At 48.8% G+C, this 17,551-nt stretch overlaps 1 long non-coding RNA gene across 5 annotated transcripts in view; it reads right to left on the reverse strand.

The window, feature by feature from the left end:
- Positions 1-243: 243 nt before the first annotated feature.
- The window catches only part of LOC307210854, a 28,986-nt gene continuing 11,678 nt past the window's right edge, over positions 244-17,551 (reverse strand). For 4 of the 5 annotated variants that reach the window (XR_013836169.1, XR_013836170.1, XR_013836171.1 and 1 more), the window contains one exon: positions 6,376-7,398. This is a non-coding gene — a long non-coding RNA (uncharacterized lncRNA). Of the gene's footprint in view, positions 984-6,375; positions 7,399-17,551 lie in introns of those variants that run through there. The other variant, XR_013836168.1, reaches the window with a different exon arrangement.

Raw genomic sequence — 17,551 nt, forward strand, 5'->3', positions numbered from 1 at the left:
AGAAGAATGCCACTGATCTGTGGAATTCCTTCCCACTGAGAATTGCTAATATCTGAGCACTTCCTGAATGTGGTGTAAGGCTTTAATGGCCAGGAACAGGGTAGTATGATGAGAGTTCATGAAGAGAATTTTTTTATATATAATGGCTGACACAAGGTTATTGGTTGCTAAAAACTGGAAATCAGAAGAAGTACCATCAGTGACAGATTGGCAACATATATATTTTTTTAATGATTGAATTAGCAAAAATGACAGCAACAATTAGAATGCAATCTAACCAAAATCTCAAACAGGAATGGAAGTGTGTAGAAGAATACATGACCAAAAGATGCTCCAACAAAAATTTATTGATATACATAGATTGATTTCACAATGTTAAGTTAAACAGATGTACAAGAATGTATGTTTAATTAAGATACAAAAATACAATCACAATAATAAAGTTATAAAATAAAAACAAGGAAGTCACACATGGGTGGAGGGAAGACATAGGGCAAGAAATAACAAGCAAATAAGAAATGACTAGATGTTGGTACATAATGAAATGGGGAAATGTGAATTTACAAATATAATGAATATGTAATACTATGTAAATATTTCAAATACGTATCGTGACATCAATAAATAAATAAATAAATAAGAGCTCAGTTTTATTATTCATGCAAGTACTGTGTTTTAAACATCTCCATCCTGAGCCTTTGGAACAATCATGCTACAAATCAAAGGCTGAAACATACACAGAGGCTACTGTGGGCCCTGAGACTTGTGGAGATCAGATGCCCTGAATTACTGCATGACATCCTTGACCAGAAAGGTTCTGCGGTTGTGTTCACATAGAACCCTCTTTTCTTTTAGCATTCAGCCTCTCCTTCCAAGTAAGTCTATCTCAACAACCAACAGCCAGCAGCACTAACCTGTTGTTCAGTAAGTTCTGAAGAGATTCTTCCACCCATGCATGCAACCTACTTACCCAGTAGAAGCATCTATGGATTAGGAGAAATGATATTTCTTTAGCAGGAATGTAGCACCCCAGCCCCTTCACTCTCAGTCTCTTATCTGGGCATCTGTCCACTCAATCACCCCTTACACATCAAGCCAGTTGGGATTGGCTACTGGATTGGGGTGATCCAGTAGTCAATGTTTACTGAGACGCTTGAAACCCCTTCTGAAGTCCTGCTTCAAAGACTCCTGTGCAAGTATAACTGTCATGAGATAAGAGAAGCCCTCTTATGGGCTGGTGGAAACTGCTTAAAGGAGAGCAAACAGGATAGGTGGGTGGTTCACATGATGGAGTATAATCAAGAGAGTCCCCCAATACTTTTACATTTATTCATAAGGGATCTGGAAACAGGGGTGAGCAGTGAGGGGGTCGAGTTTCCTGATGGCACCAATTTAAATTTAATGCTGTGAAAGCAAAAAAGGATAGCAAAGAGCTCCAAACAGACCTCTCCAAAGGTCAATGAAGGGCCAAATGTGGTTTGGTGCTATCTGATTTGCCACTGTAGGAAACCATGTGGTGGGGGGTGCTGATGGACCAAACAGTACTTTGCTCTTTCTGCATCATAGGGGGTTGGACTAGATGACCCCCTGGAAACCTTCCAACTCTGTAGTTCTATGATTCTATGCTCCGGTGGGGCTTTTATGTGTCTGTATCTGCTGCATTTAACAGCACCCAAAATCTGCCTGCTAAGGCAGGCTCTGAAAACTAAGACCCCTTTGAGGCAGTGGTTTTCATGCAGTGTGGCATGGCACTCTGGGGTGCTTTGAATGAAGGTCAGGAGTACCGCAGGCAACACTGGCCTCTGTCCCTCTCTCCTTCCCTCCCTCCTCTGATGCCCTCTCGCATCTCTGCCTCCTAAAAGCTTGCACAGCTGTTTGCTGCAGCAGCCCTGGCTACAAGCTCCCCAGGAGAATGGTCTTCTGGGGCTGGCCAGGGGATGCTGGTTGCCAGGAGCTGAGGTGGCCTTGGAGCAATCAGGCCAGGGAGCCCAGCCAGACAGTCCACCGGCCCTTGCTGTTGGGAATGGACAGACAAGTCCCAGGCCCCTGTGGGGCAGTGTGAGAAGGCACCTCTCTTTGGGGCAGGGAAAGCAGCTCAAAGACCAGGGGCATCAGCTGTGGCTGCCCAGAGGACTCTCAATGAGAGGGGAGAGGAGAGGAGGCTGAGGGAAGACTCCACAAGGGAGGGTGTTTGAGAAAGGGTATGTGGCTGCCAGCTCTGCAGGCAAGGGGTGACACAACTGGGCTCCTGAGCCCCACAGGGGTGCCGCAGAAGGAATGCAGTTGGTCAAGGGAGCCATGGACTCAAAAACGTTGAAGACCTCTGCTTTAAGGATACAAAGATGCCACATAACTCATCTTTCAAACCAAGACTGCAGAGCCATATTTGCAGAGCACGCATCAACTTGCTGTCATCGTTGGTTGTCTTTTTGCAAGTGAGTAAATTGCAGCTCGGGTGGTGCTGTGGGTTAAACCACAGAGTCTAGGACTTGCCGATCAGAAGGTTGGCGGTTTGAATCCCCGCAACGGGGTGAGCGCCCGTTGCTCGGTCCCTGCTCCTGCCAAACTAGCAGTTTGAAAGCACGTCAAAGTGCAAGTAGATAAATAGGTACCGCTCCGGCGGGAAGGTAAACGGCATTTCCGTGTGCTGCTCTGGTTTGCCAGAAGCGGCTTAGTCATGCTGGCCACATGACCCGGAAGCTGTACGCCGGCTCCCTCGGTCAATAAAGCGAGATGAGTGCCGCAACCCCAGAGTCGGTTGGACGACTGGACCTAATGGTCAGGGGTCCCTTTACCTTTACCTTTAACCCAGATTACCTTTGTTATCTTAGCTCCATATTAAAACTAAAACAAAACAACAAACAAATGAAAACCCATCCCAAACAAACCCCATGTTTTGGAAAACGCCAGTATCTTTTCCAAAGACTGACCAGTAGGTGGCGCTCCCCACCAGGAAATCAAACTGAAACCAATTATATGTTCAATATCACTAGAAATCATTGCTGTTGATAGAGATAAATGGGTAATGCACTACCTGTGTAACAATAGTTTTTTTTTTAAGGAAAAAGAAAAAAGAAAAATTGAACTTTTCATCAGCTGCTAATCATGATTTTTTAATGCTTTGCTTTGCATTTTCTGGGGAATAAAACCTCCAGGGAGCCCACTCTTTTGTGGGAAATGAAAGGGCATTACAAAAAATGAATGTACATGGATTCTAAATATTTCAGGTTGTATGACTTTGTGTTTGACCTTAGCAGAAGATGAACTAATCCTGCAATATAATAGACTTTCATAGAGATATGGAAAATGGCTGCTTTTTTATCTCAGTTGCCATGGGAACCATCAGGGAGAAGGCCTAGCTGAGATGCAATAGAAGGTTATTAAATGTGCGCTTGTGTATATTGGAAAAATACAGCTTTTTGTCATCCTGTGTCACTCATAGGTCTTTAATACGTAATGTTTAGGTTATTAATAAACGAACACAGGTCCATTTTTAGAGGGAACAACTGTGAATGTAGCTGTAAAAAAAAAGTACAAGTTGAACATTTGCAAAAAAGAAAAAAGAAAACCTCTTTAATAGAGGCAGAAGTGTGCAGTTGGCTTCCCCCCCACCTCCCCCTTTTTTTTTTTAGCTGTTGCAATTTTACTCCAATTCCCCCTGAAGTTTTTATGCTTCTCTGTTACTAAAGTAAAGAAAGATGCCACAGCAAGCCAGTCCCACTATTTAAAATTAAACTAAAACCTTTCTTTATTTCTTGGGGGGGGGGGGAGGGGGTTAAGATCTACAATGGACTGATTTTACACCTCTCCTTCCCTGTCTTTGAACTTGCCAGCGGTATTATTTGCATAACACTTTTATCCGGCCTTGATGCATTTGTGTGTGCTTGAGCTTTGCTGGGAAATGGAGGAAGAAAACATCTATGGGAATATTTTTCAGCACCAATGTTCTGTATTACAGCTTAGCTTTTCTTTCTCTCCCTTCCTCATTTTCTTTTCTTTCTTCTTCTTGTAAGCACCAGATCAAGCTGATCCAAATAGTGATACATTCTTGGGGGGGTGTGGGGTTTGGCATAAAATGTCTCTCTCCAGAAGACGCAAGGGGTGCCATAATCTTCACCTTTCCTCTAAAATCATGACTGTGTAGAAGGGACAAGCAAAATCCGGGTCCGTCCATCCCTGATTTGTGAAGAGCAGTGATGAATCTCCAACTTTAAACATGGGTTACTGAAACTTCTAGAGAAGGACTCCAGTCAACCTTAAAGGAATTTTCTGTTTCTTTGCTCAGGAGCAACAACGTGCAGATAAAGATGCTAGGCCTCCAATGTGTACACATTTCGACACAGCTAGTATACAAGGAATATAATACTGTATTGCTTGTTGGGCTGAACCGGGAGCCTGAGTGAAAAGGGCGAGGAAGCATCGAAAGCCCAGCATGCTGCAACAACAGATCTCCCGCAATGAACAGCTTGCCTTCCACCATTGGGAAAGAGCAGCGAAGGAAACTGGGCAAGAGGACTCAGATGCACACTTATGTGCATCGCTCCCCTCTGTTAAAAGACCAAAACATTGAAAGCAAATAAAAAACAACAACGGGGATAATGAAAAGTGAGGAAAGCCAAGCAGGGTTCCTTCCTGTCCCCCAGGTCTGACTCTTGGTCCGGCGGCAGGGTTAATCCTGATGCAAAGCGAGCTCCGCAGGTCCCAGCAAACAGAGGGAGCCATGAGAGATCAAGGGGGAACGAGTTTCGACCCCCCAGCTCCCCAAGTGGCGTCTGCAAAAGAGTGAGCTGGAAAGGGATCGAGTGACCCCACTCCTGGGAGATCTTCCTAACCTGCAGATCTCTTCGCCTCCCGCTACCAAACCTGCTCTTCGCCGTGCGCCTGTATGAAACCAGAAAGGGGCTTGCCACGGATTTGGTATCCGCACCGGCCTCCTGCGAATTTGGATTCTCACGGGCTTTCTAGCTTTTCCCTCCCGGGGACTCATCAGATCCCATCACCTAAGCAGCCCGGGGTGGTGGTGCTGGTGAACTCTTCTGCTTCCAGAATGACCGGGGGGGGGGAGCTAGGGATAAATTTGGGGATTCTCTGCCAGCTCGGACAAGAAGAGGTGAAGAGAAGAAGAGGCTTAAGGTGGATCCACAGCAGAGTCGAGGGTTAGTAAGGCTGTCCCCTTGGAGGAAATGATGGCCCTGGGGACTCCCCCAGCCCCCTCCCTCCGCTCAACTCCAAACACCCCACCAGGTACCCACTGCTGAAGAAGTGCCAGCTTGGACCCGCGACCCTGGGTGCCCGGGGCCGTGGGTGCCAATGCAGCGTGCGTGGCTCTGGCGCCAAAATGTGTGGGTGCCCGGACCCTTCATGGGGAATTTTGTGGGTGCTCGGGCACCCAGGGAGCCGGTACCTATGCACTGCTGAAAGGCCAAAAAGAAAAGGCTCTGCGCGCTTTGTGGAGCTTCCTGGCGTCCCGTCCCCAAATCTCTGGCCGGGCAGACCTCCCTCCCCCGGGCACCTTCTGGCTGCTGACCAGGAACAGAGCAGTCCCTTGCAAAGAGTGCAGGATCCATTTATTTTTTTCCCCGGGTCTTTTTTTTCCTTCCCCCTTTCCCTGCGTGACCCGGCAAGCGGCAAACGCCTCCTCTCCCCAGGCGATCCATCACTGCTCGGATTTCTATGAACACCCAGGAGCGGTCCAGATCAATATTTCCTGGCGAGGTTTCCTAAGAAGATCGACCTTACGGGTCTTGGGGGCAGTTCGGTGTGTGGTTTTGTGTTTTTTGTTTAATTCTGCTTACAAAAAAATAAAGATTTAAAAATCCCTCATCTTCCTCCTTTCGTTCCCTGAGAAAACTGCCTGTCGGCCTCGCCTCATCCAGTCCAGGAACCCATAGCAGTTAAGAGGAGATATATGTATATAATATAAATAAATAAATATACGTGGCTATCCCCTCCGGAGCGCAACGAGGAGGAGACTCCGATGGAGAAGGCGGCTGAAACTGTCAGCCTCACATGGCGCGTCTCCACGGCAGGATCCCCGCAATGCCACTCCGCACGTGTGCACGCGCTGTCCCGCGGAATACGCGCACACGCGCACTTCTTTGAAAAAGAGGCACCGTTCGTGAATGCGATTAAGGGGGGGCAGGGCATCCACCCTGAGATTTTTTTAATTTTTGGCTGTTGCTTATTCCCGCTGCACCCCCACCTCCTTATTTTTCTCTCTCTTTTTCTCAACCCCCCTCCCCACACTTTTTTTTTTTTTTTTTTTTTTGCCTATCTGCCGATCAAACGCGCGGGGATCTGCTCTGGTAAATGATGCATTAGATGCGGTGGCTGTATTTGTTGTGCGAGTTTTGAAAGGGTCCCGATAATCTGGAAGCGAGAGATAAGGAACAGCATTTATTCAGCAGCACTTTGGAACCAATTTTCAACCCTGTTCAACCCCATTCTCCTGCAGCCTCCAGGAGCCCAGGAGATAAGGATTGGACTATTCATTATCTTCACAAGGAACAAAGATTAGCTAGCAGAGATGAAAAATTACTCCTGGATAGTAATAATAAGGGAGAGAACCTCGGGAGCTGCTGAGCCCAGAGTCTCCAGGCTTTGGGAATACAGTACACACACTTACACAAATACATTTAAAAAAATCAGTTTCGAAAATATTGGGCTGCCCATAATAATAATAATAAAAAAAAACCTGGCAGCATTATCATCATCATCATCATCATCATCATTAAGCAACTTAATGTTTATCATGTTTTCATATGTAGAATAAGATTGTTACCGCGCGAGGAGAGGGAGAAAGAGGTGGGGGTTTTGTTTTCTAGTCCCCTTACCAACACCCCACGTCTTCTTCTCTCTCTTTTTCTTTTCATAGTTTAAAGACTACATCTTCAGTAGGAAATCTCACCAGGGCAGCCCAGAGAGAGCGAAACACCATCATTTCATAATCATGGGAGAATCGTGGCGGGTGGGGATGGAAATATAGGCGGAGGGAAGACAGGGTTGGCATGGAAAGTTGGGCGATTGTTGAATTTTGAGGAGTAAGGTTGTGTGTGTGTGTGTGTGTGTGTGTGTGTGTGTGTTTACTGACCCCTATAAGATTTCATACAGCTCAGAAAGTACAGACTATTACGATGGGGCAGAATATCAATAACAGCAGGGTATTAGTACTGGTATTGTTACACCACAACACATTAACCCACCCCCACCCCCCATAAGCCACTGTATCTCCCCGCAAGGTCTCCAGGCTCCAGTCCCACTATGAATTGGCAACACACACGTCCGACTTAACCCTTTCCCCGCCCAAGCTTTGCAAATGATTCCATTCACACCAGTTTGTTCAGTGGAGAGCATTTGCTGTTCTTTCCATCCCTCAGATTCCCAGTACTGTACCTGGAACTGCAAAAAAACATGGCGGGGGGGGAGAGAGGGAGGAGATTTAAAACATACTTGAATAAATCTAGTTATGTATCTCATCTCCTAGAATGAAGAGTGATACAGGAGGGTAATTAAACCAGTTACTTTGGCAATGGGCTGCTTCGGACTGATAAGAATTATCTGCAGCATATCAAGGGGCCCTTTCCCCTCCTGAACCATATCACAAAGACAGACAGAAAATGCCAGCAAAATAGGATTCCACCCCCTTCTCCTTGCTATTGCTCTGGGGTGTGTGTGAGTGTGTGAGTGTTTGTATGTATGTGTGTGTGTATATATATATATATATATATATATATATATATCCCACATACCATTATGATGATAATTCTTTTCCATTGAAACTCTTACACACACACACACACACACACACACACACTCCTTCTTTTACCATACATGTGAAGTTTTCCTGTTCCTTACTATGAGCATAAAAATATTAAGCAGCCGTGGCGGCGGTTTTTAACTTGTGGGGGACCTCAGATTCGAGAATGTAGACGCAAACCGAGACATCCAAGGCGTCGTCCCTTAAGCCCCATTGAAAGAAAGGGGAGTTAAGACTGCAGGCTATACAGCCGGTCGTCAATCGCAGTGGTCACCGAAGAAACACGGCCAGGAAAGGACTGGGCTGTTGGGCATTGGACTTTCCCTTATGGCTGCTTCAAGTTGTTGTTCACACACACTCCTTTTGCTTTGTCCATCCCTTATACGCTTTTTTTCACCCTCATCCTCTGCCACGCAAAGAACAGAAGTGCCCTTTTTTGCTAAAGGGACAAAACAAATTATTTGATTGGCTGCGATCTGGCAAGGTGATGGAGGTGTGTGTGTGTGTGTGTGTGTGTGTGTGTGTGTGTGTGTTAGCTAGTAAATGTGGAATAACAAACAAACAAGCCAACAAACCAGAAGAAGATCCCTAGCTAGCCCAAGATATTTGTAGGCCAAACAAGGAAATAAAAAGCTCACGATTTCGCTAGCCCTTAAAAGCGGTGGCGTCTTTGACTTCCAACCATTTCCCAACCTATTAGTTCCGGCTGACTAGCCTAATGGGCCAAGAATTTATGAATTTCAAGATCTTTTCTTCCTTTCCTTTCCTCTTCCTGCAACAATGGCTGAAGGGCGGCTCTCGCTGCCTTTTCCAAGCGTCCCTGCGCGCTCTCACACACCTAGACACAAAACACTTTCCCAGCTAGGTCTATGAAGTCCAGTTCAGAAGAAGTTAGGACCAAAAGCTTGGGCGATGGGCGGAGGGGGGGGCAGAGAGAGAAGTCAACGTGATAAAACAGGTGAGAGGCTTCAATCGAAGACTTTTCTCCCCAGCCCACGTAAGACCAAGGAGCTGAGAACTGCGGGGAGGGAGGTTGGCAACCCCGCTCCTCCCCCGGTTTAAATCAATAGGAATAATTTTTAAAAGAGGTCTGGAATGCAGGTGATGGGCTTGGGATGTTGGTGGATTTTTTGCTGGGGCGTACAGACTTTTGAGCTCCGACCCCCCCCCCCACCCCTCTTCCTTGGGACGGGGAGACTTTCTTTTGTGCGACTCCCTGCGCCCCGGAGTGGGGTGGGGGGCGTGCAGAGAGGTGGCGACGGCGGCGGGTGCGCGTCTCTGGAATAATATCAGTTCATTGGGAAATATGAAAGTCAAGTCGCGTCGCCTGTGACAGGGAAGGCAACAAAAGGTGCAAGCCGCAGACAATGCGAGGCGCTTGTACAGATATTGTAATGATGCAAATGAAGGCGAGGGGCCGAGCTGGCTGATTATGTACATAAATGCGCGCAGAGGAGGCGCGCACGGGCTCGCCGTGCCATCTCTGAGCGCGGGAGGAGGAGCGGAGGGGGAAGCCGGAGGAGGAGAGAAATTCGCTGCTAGGTTTTGAGCTGACTTCTCTCTCTCCCCCCCCCTCCTCCCCACACCCACCCCAATTCCTGGCAACCGATCTCGCTCGCCTTGCCTCCTGCCCATTCATCAGCCGCTCCTTGCCCCCTGGCGCTCCTTCTTTATTCAGATCCGCTGAGGGGAGCGCCGGGGCAGAGGCGAAAGGGTGGTCGTCGTCGTCGCTCTTTGCGCGCGCTCTCCCCGCCTGTCTCTCTCAGCGAATCCAGATGTGCCAGCTGCGGAGCCCAAGTCCTCATCGGGAAGGGAGTCTCGGTTAAAGCTGCTCTCCTCCACCCACCCCAACGGCAGAGAAGGGGGGGGGGTGAAAGGCGAGAGAGAGATAGACAGAGAGAGACTGGGTGGTGGTGGTGGGGAACCCACACAATCCCAAAGGAGGAGAAAGAAAAGGGGCTCAGGAGCCACAGGAGCGCGCGGAGAGGAAGCACCTCGGAAGAGAGCAAAGGTAAGCGCGTGATTCCAAGGCCAGCAACGAAAAAGAGGAAATGAGAGAGAGAGAGAGAGAGAGAGAGAGAGAGAGAACACTGGATGGCGCGCAGGGAGAAGGGCCGTATCTCAGTAGCGAAGCACCTGCTTGGCATGCAGAAGGGACCAGGTTGAATCATGGAGCTGCCTGAAATCCCGGGGAGACGCTGCCGACCAGTGCAGACAGCACTGACTTGGTATAAGCGATGCCAGAGGGGTTCCGGGCTGACCCACTCCGAGTTGGGCAGCGCAGGGAGAGGGGCTTGGGGTAAGCTGGCGGCGGAGATGCCCCCATCGAGGCCACCTGGAGAGGCACCTGGTGTGTGTGTGTGGGGGGGGAAGGGGGCGCGCTTTTTTGTTCCTGCCATGCACACTTGGAAGGAAAGCAGAGGACACTGTTGGGCGTGGGGGGTGGGGGTGGGGGGGCGCGGAGATGGACACCGGCTTCCCCCAACTCCACCCTGGGGACTTGTCTTTTTCAAGAGGGGCTAATGCCCGGTAACAACGAACTAAGCAGCTCCGGGGGCCCGAGAGAAAGAGTTGTCGCCGAGTAAGCGGAATAAAGCCAGCCTTTTTTCTTTGCTAGAAAGGGGCATTCAGTGGCGCGCTTTTTGCTAACCCTTTCGGAAAACAAATAAACAAACAAGTCCCGGGGCTGTGATTTTAAAAGGGGTTTTTAATCAGACATGGTTTGGGATGCCGGTGGTGGGGAGACGGCAGATCAGCCAGGTTGGGTTATGCTACCAAAGCACGGGCTACATGCAGGAACCTCTTTCTATGTATTTATATAGGACACATTTCCTTACCTGTATAAATATGAGCATGTTGGTGTAATAAGTATATGGAATCTATATTAAATAAGGGACAAAGGTGCTGCATTAAAAAGAAAAGAAAAATAAGTGGCTAAGAGCTCTCTAGAAAACAGACTTGCTGTTGGTACCCGCGAGAAGTAAATAATTTTCTTCTGCTAAAAATAGCGATTTTTAGACACGAAGACGATTCAGGGAAGGTGGAATTATGGGCTGGGACTCCCGGCCATCGTGTAGTTTGTGCTGTTAAGTGTGCCTGATGAAAGACACCCAGATGAAAGTGCTTTTGGCTTTATGGAGCGGCTTGAAATGAGTTTCTAATTAACAGCGTCTTAAAATCATAGGGGAAATAAAATGTCGCTTCTGTCCAGAAAACGAAGCGCATTTTACAGGCTGAAGACCCTTCTAACAGGAAGGGGAGAAAAAAAGATCCTCTTTCTTTATAGTTACACATGAGAATTTTACTAGGGAGTTCTGGAAACCAAAACACGCTCTTCTCAGCCCACGGAGCCACCCCTCCGATGGGAGAGGTGCGCAAGGATTTGTTTTATTCTATTTTATTTGTCACGGGCCAAAGAACAGAAAACAGCCAGAAGGCATCGCAGGGCGACGAGTCCTTTCAGAAACCAATCTTATGAGGCCGTGTATGCTTGTGCATTATAAAAAAAGACACACACACAAACTCGACATTCCCACTTGGGGAGGGGGGAAGAGAGAGAAAAAATCAGCAAAGAGAGAAGTGGAGGAGGAAAAGAAAGTTTTAAAAAAATAAAATACCCCCTTCCCTGTTTAATCTCTTCCCTCCCTCCTCCACAATCACACGCGCGCGGGCACACTTTCCCCAACCTATTGTTCTGAGATTTGTGTGCGTGTTTTAAGAGGACGGGGTTCTTTTGAAGGGGGGTTGAGGGCTTTTTCTTCTTCCCTGGAAACCCCCGCAGTTCCGAGGATTTCCCCCCACCCTCTCCCGTTTCTGGTCTTTCTGCACCTGCTTGCCCAGGGAGCTTTCTCTGTCCCGGTCCCGTGCAGAAGATTTGCACAGCTTTGCATGTTTTAGAACTATCCAACTCTAGGCGACCAGCCTCTTCCCGATTCCCTCCCCCCCATCCCCCCCTTTTTGTTTCTTTTTCTTTTTTTCTGCTGGGGTCAGCTTTAAAAATAATTCTTTCTTCTCTCACCGACCCTTCCTCCTCTTCTTCCTTCTGCACACTACCCTCACCTTCCTCCGTTGTCGTGATTCAAAGTCGCGGCGAATCCCCCGCCAGCGCATTGCAGGAGCTGGGTCCCTTGGAGAGGATTTCAGCAGGGAGAAGGGAAGGCTGTGGCGGGAGTAGGTTTGGTCCGCAAGACGAGAAGAAGCTAAGCGGAGAGTAACCTATATATCAATCGTAAGGCTGAGGGTGTGTTTGTGTGTCTCTGTGTCTGTAAATAGCCATTTCCTATGAGACGGATGTGAGACTCCGGGAATCACACGTGCGTATGTGTGGCTAGCCAAATAGTTAGCGTATACATCTTTTACATAAATAAATATTAAAATAACAACTTTCCTCTCAAGTGTAGTTAAAAAGAAAACCCACTTACAAGCTGACTACACAGACAAAACGTCTATTTAAAATAAATTAACTATAATGCACTAAACGCAGATAAAAAACCGACTCAATTTGTATGCATTCAAATAGCGATGATGATGATGATGATGATGATGATAATAATAATGAAAGCACCAGTGAGCAGAATCTATTATTACTATTATTTTTCTTACTGTCTTAGCTGACATTTCTAAGTCTTACCAATTTGGCTGCATCCCACAAATTACTCATAAAAGGCAACCCTGCGTCGACTCTCCTTTAGCAGCAACTAACATTTGTATGCAGACTGGAGCAGGATCCCTTCCTCATTTACGGATGCAAGTCCTAAACGCACTTACTAGGGAGTAAGTCCCGTTGAAAGAGTGCGGCTTACCTCCCAGTATCACGCACGGGGGCTGTGCCGCCTCATTTATTTCTTGCATCTTTTATATAACCCAGGAAAGGTTGTCTCTGGGCCCATCAACGGTATCTTAAAGCAAGTCATTTTAAAAGAAGAAAAGAAAAGAAAATGACCCGCCCATTTCTCGCTCCCCAAAGGATCCATGAATTCACTTTGATGAATAGTCCTCTGGACAAATGATGCATCTCCGTGCTGCAAAATGGCAGGATCCCATTTTGCAAAACACTCGTGGCCTGTTTCTGAAACGGACCAAATTTCCGTCTCCCGCTTGGCTCTCTTTTACAGCCTCCACCCCGAAGCGTTTTTCTCTTGGAGAAACGAGTCCGGGGCTTTGCGTGGGAAAGGAAGGCGGGCGGGCACCGCTGAACCGATGTCAACACGCATTAAAAAAAATATTAATTCAGGACATCGATCCCTCCCAGGTTGCAAGAGCCCTTTCAAGGGGGCATTGCAAGACCCTTTATGAACCCCCAGGTATGTGGGTCTGAGTTCAAGCCAACCTCGCCTTTTCTTTTTTTGTTTTGTTTTGCAAAGTGATATTTGTAAAACTATTTTTCGATTCTAACTGGTGTGGAATGAAGCGGGGAGCTGGCGAAGCGGCAGAGGGGCGGACAGAGGAGATGGGTTGCGGGGAGAGGGGCGGGTGGCGGGTGCTTAGTGGCTGACAAATTGCAGGTTAATAAAATGTATTTGAGGCTGAGTGTCAGGTGCATCTGGTGGTCAGGATTTGAAAGGGAAAAAGAGAGAAGACTAGGAAGGTGATACGAGAAGCAGGCTCAAAAGGGGGAGAGGCAACGAGGACTTGGAAATACAGGAGGCTTTCCCAACATATACATGCATACATACATACATACATACATACACGTATGTATATATGTATATGTATATGTATATGTATATGTATATGTATATGTATATGTATATGTATATGTATATGTTGTTGTCGTTTTTAACGAAGCTTAACCGGACCTCGTAGTTAAGTGGTTGATAGTTTAATTGTACAACCCCGTTACCACCCATTCAAAAGCACTGGTATCATTGGCCGTATTTGAAGAGAAACAAAAGGGAGGACAGAAGAAAATGAATAATCGTTTAAAACAATAAAACAAAAAACGCCACTAGAGCCCGTGAAAGGGGGCGAGGAAGCAGGAAGCCTCCTGCAGGAAGCGGGTTGCCCTGGGAAATGGGGCTAGTGAGGAATTTTGGGTGGCTCCATAGACAGACGTGAGAGCTCTCTGGCCCCAGCTGGGCGCTGCTGGCTTTTCCCTTCGCTCGCCCTGCAAGTCCGATTCACTCCTTGCCATTCTCAAGAACCCCAACCCGGAGCCAGATGTGCGCTCCTGATCCCCACCTAGATGGCTCATGAGAGGCTGAGGTGTGTGGTGGGGGGGGGCAGCATCTGGGCTGGGAAAGAGGCCCCGAGTTTGCTTTCGGAACTTCCCCCACCGTTTTCAGTCAGTCTCTCCGGCCAAGTCCGAATATGAGCCCGTGATGGCTCACCGAAACAAAGAGCCAGCAATGAGAGAGAGAGAGAGAGAGAGAGAGAGAGAGAGAGAGAGAGAGAGATGGTGCTGGACAATCCCGGATCCAGCCCTCGAGGAGAGGACTGCCAATGCCTTGTCCCCCCCCCCCCCCGCCTCCAACTGCAAACCGACGCACTCTCTCACTGGGCGCAGCAAGGCTTACTCCCGAGTAAACACGCGCGAGGGAGGGGGGCCCTTCCTGGCTGCTGCCATCGCCCAAGCTGCTCCGCTCGGAGGGATTTACTTCCGAGAAGACGTACAAGAGGACTGGGCTGAACAAAACTGAACAGGGAGGGGGGAGGAGAAAAAGTCTGGAATGCACTGATGGGGAAACAAAACGAAACAAAAATCATACGGGGTGTGCAGCGTGTGTCCCCCCTCCCCGCTCTAAAGCAGCCCGCCCTTTATCTACAGCCCCCCCCCCCCGCGCTAGTCGTTTGCAGCAGAGGAGACCTTTGGAGAGGCGAGAGGCTCTTTGGCTCTCTCGCTACCTGCAGCTGCAGCGCGCGACTAAAGCTGGGGTGCCTGCCTGCCTGGACGGCTAACCCGGAAGACGAGAGAGCGGTGTGTGTGTGTGTGTGTGTGTGTGTGTGTGTGTGTGAGAGAGAGAGAGAGAGAGAGAGAGAGAGAGAGACGCCCCTTGTACGTGCTTCTATTTCTGTACCTGCCTTAGCCGGCTTGTTGGAGCTCTGAGCGGGGCTGGGGCTGCTGCAACCTCCGCCTGGCCGTCGGCTCAGCCTGCGGCTCCCCCTCCCCTCCCCAGACCAGCGTTGCTCCTGGCTGCCCCTCCTCCCTCCCTCCCTCCCGCGGCTCCTCCGCCCCCTCCCGGCCGCCACCAATATCTTTCCCTTCAACCCCCTGCTGGCACTGAGGAGCTGTCTGGGATGCGGCGTCCGGAGAGACCACCCTTGCTCGCCACTGCTGGGTGAGTAGCTCTAGATTTCCCTTTTTTGCTTCGGCGGCCCGAGGAAGCCCGTTCCTTTCTCTGTCCTGGATGTGGAGCCGCCTTTTCATTAGGGGTTATATATATTGGCTGCTCCCTCCCTCTCTCTTTCTCTCGGTACCACTTTGCTCTGGTGACTTGGTTACATACAGGCAGGGAGGAAGGGAGAAATGGTGACTGTTGCGGCTGGAAAGGGCGAGTTTGGCGTGTGCGTAAAAGGCAGCGAGAGCGGAGCGCTGCCGCCTGCGGAGTTTGCCGTCGAGATCCGTACGGATCTCCACACAAAAGGTCTGAAGAGACGGCGGTTCAAAGGGTGACCCGCCCCGTCGTGTAGAAGATCCTAAGGCAGCAGAAGCGAGGCAGTTCTTAGCCCGGGTTTCCCGCTACGAGGGAGAAACGTGGCGGCAGCACCCTTGGGTGCTGTGAGCCGCCTTCTGCGGAAAGGGCGCGCGAGAGCGTTAGGAGAGGTCGCTTGTTTTTATTTGCAGCGAGGTGCAAATAACTGGAATGAAATCAGACTCGAAAGTGTCGGAGCTGGAGAGAAGACCCGGTCAGCTTGTGTGGCAAAAGTTGGGGAGTGTTTGGGGTCAGGAGGAGCCACGGAGTGACACGTAGTGTCCTGGAGAGAAGCAGCAGTGAATTTAGAGGCGATTGTGGACGTGGAGGAAACTACTGTTGGTGAATATCCAGCACAGGCAAATGCTCTCTGGGGTCAGAGCTCGTGGTGATTATAGGAATGGCTCCCTTCCTGTTATTTCCTTTTTTAAAAGTCTCTTAAACTAAGATAAATTAGGAAGGGGTGGAAACCCAGTCTGGGGTGAGGAGAGAGAGGGAGGGAGAAAACGAGCAGCGTGTGTAAATAAACAGTCTTTGCTATGTCTGTTCACAATGGGGGTCTCCCCCTGCTCTTATCACTGGCACAGGTGCCTGCCTATCTTGAAAGACACAATTAACAGCTGCTTTTGTGCGCGCGCGTGTGTGTTGCGAGTGCAAACATAGTGGGAGTCATCTCAGCGAGATGGCATCGCGTGTCCATTCAGATAAAACCACGGAGTAAAATCTCCCGTCAAAAGCAAAATTGAATGCAAGGGATAGGGAGCAGATGTGCGTCTATAGCAGTACATCATTCCCTAACCGGAAATGCATTTATAGTAAATTAAAAAGGAGGCGGTTTGTTGTTTTTAATCCAAGGGAAGAATTTACCTAGACCAAAACTTTTGCAACTTAAAAGGGAACCAAAACAAAAAAAAAAGGAAAGAAGCTAGTTTGCCCGAGCGATCTCTGTCCTCGAATTATATACATTGACTAGATTAATACCTCCCTGTCCATTGGTAGGAGGCAGCTGCCAACCTTTTCCTGGGACGAAATATAACCACCCGCGTTCCCTCTGCCTGTCTCGAACCTGCTGCTGTTGTATAAAATGCATCCCATTACGTGTATCTGTAAGGAAAACAACGCGGGGTGTCTTAAAACTGTCTTCACTTTCTGAATCTGGCGTTCCCCGCATAGAGTCCACCAAACAACCGATCGCCCCCCGATCGGGGAGAGACGGCGCAGGCTGCTTCTTCGGCCCACGCAGAGATTTGTCAGGGATTGGAGCCGGCTGGCTGCTGCAGTGCCGCCGCAGTCCGCTGCCCATTCAAGCAGATTCTCTCCAGAGAGGACTTTAATAAAATTGACAGAATAGTAGTTTAACCAGCCGTGTGATGCGGGCTGAATCTCAGCCCCAGAAAATTAGTTAAGCTGCTGCACCCGTGGTCCTTGTGCGGGTTAGTTGATGTTCCGATGAGTGAATTAATTAAATAAGAGGCCCCAACACACGCTCACAGACACGCACGCGCGCATGCCTTGCTCTCCTTCGTTTCCTTACTCGGAGTAGTCGGCTGCAGCGATGCATTTAATAGCAACGCGACCTCAGAAAGCGCAAATAGAGTTGCTAGCTAGCGAAGAGGGCTTTTGCTTTTTTGCTTTTGCTTTTTTTTTTAAAGAAACTGGAGACGCGCTGCTCGCTCAAGGAAGAAGGAGTCGAGAGAAACGAGTTAAGGGCGAAGAATTCACAGTTTTCACCCTCGTTACAAGGAGGCACGGAGGGAGGCGGAATCCGATCTCGAGTAAATGATCCGGGAGAGGCTCTCCTGGGCAGTCGGGCGCCCTTGCTCCCTTCGCTGCTAGCAAAGATCCAGGAACAACCCCACACTTCGTCCCCAATTAAACCCCCGCAGAAAAGGCAACATTTAAAACAGTGGCGGGGGCTCCTCTATGTGTTGGATTTGAAAGAAAGATTTAGAGATCTGAGCCGAAGCAGGGAAAAGAGACGAGGCGCAAGGCAAAAGCACAAAACAAAAGCCATTCCTAAAATCCCAAATTTAGCCATGCTAGTGGCAGGCACTAATAATAATGCAGAGGATCTTAGGAGAAAGGGGAGGCAAGTTGCCTTTTGTGCAAAAGCCATGAAAGAATGGTAACGGGGAGGTGGAGAGGAGGAACGCGGCCGCTGGGA

Source organism: Podarcis cretensis, assembly GCF_951804945.1.
Source record: "Podarcis cretensis genome assembly, chromosome: 2".
Taxonomy (NCBI): domain Eukaryota; kingdom Metazoa; phylum Chordata; class Lepidosauria; order Squamata; family Lacertidae; genus Podarcis; species Podarcis cretensis.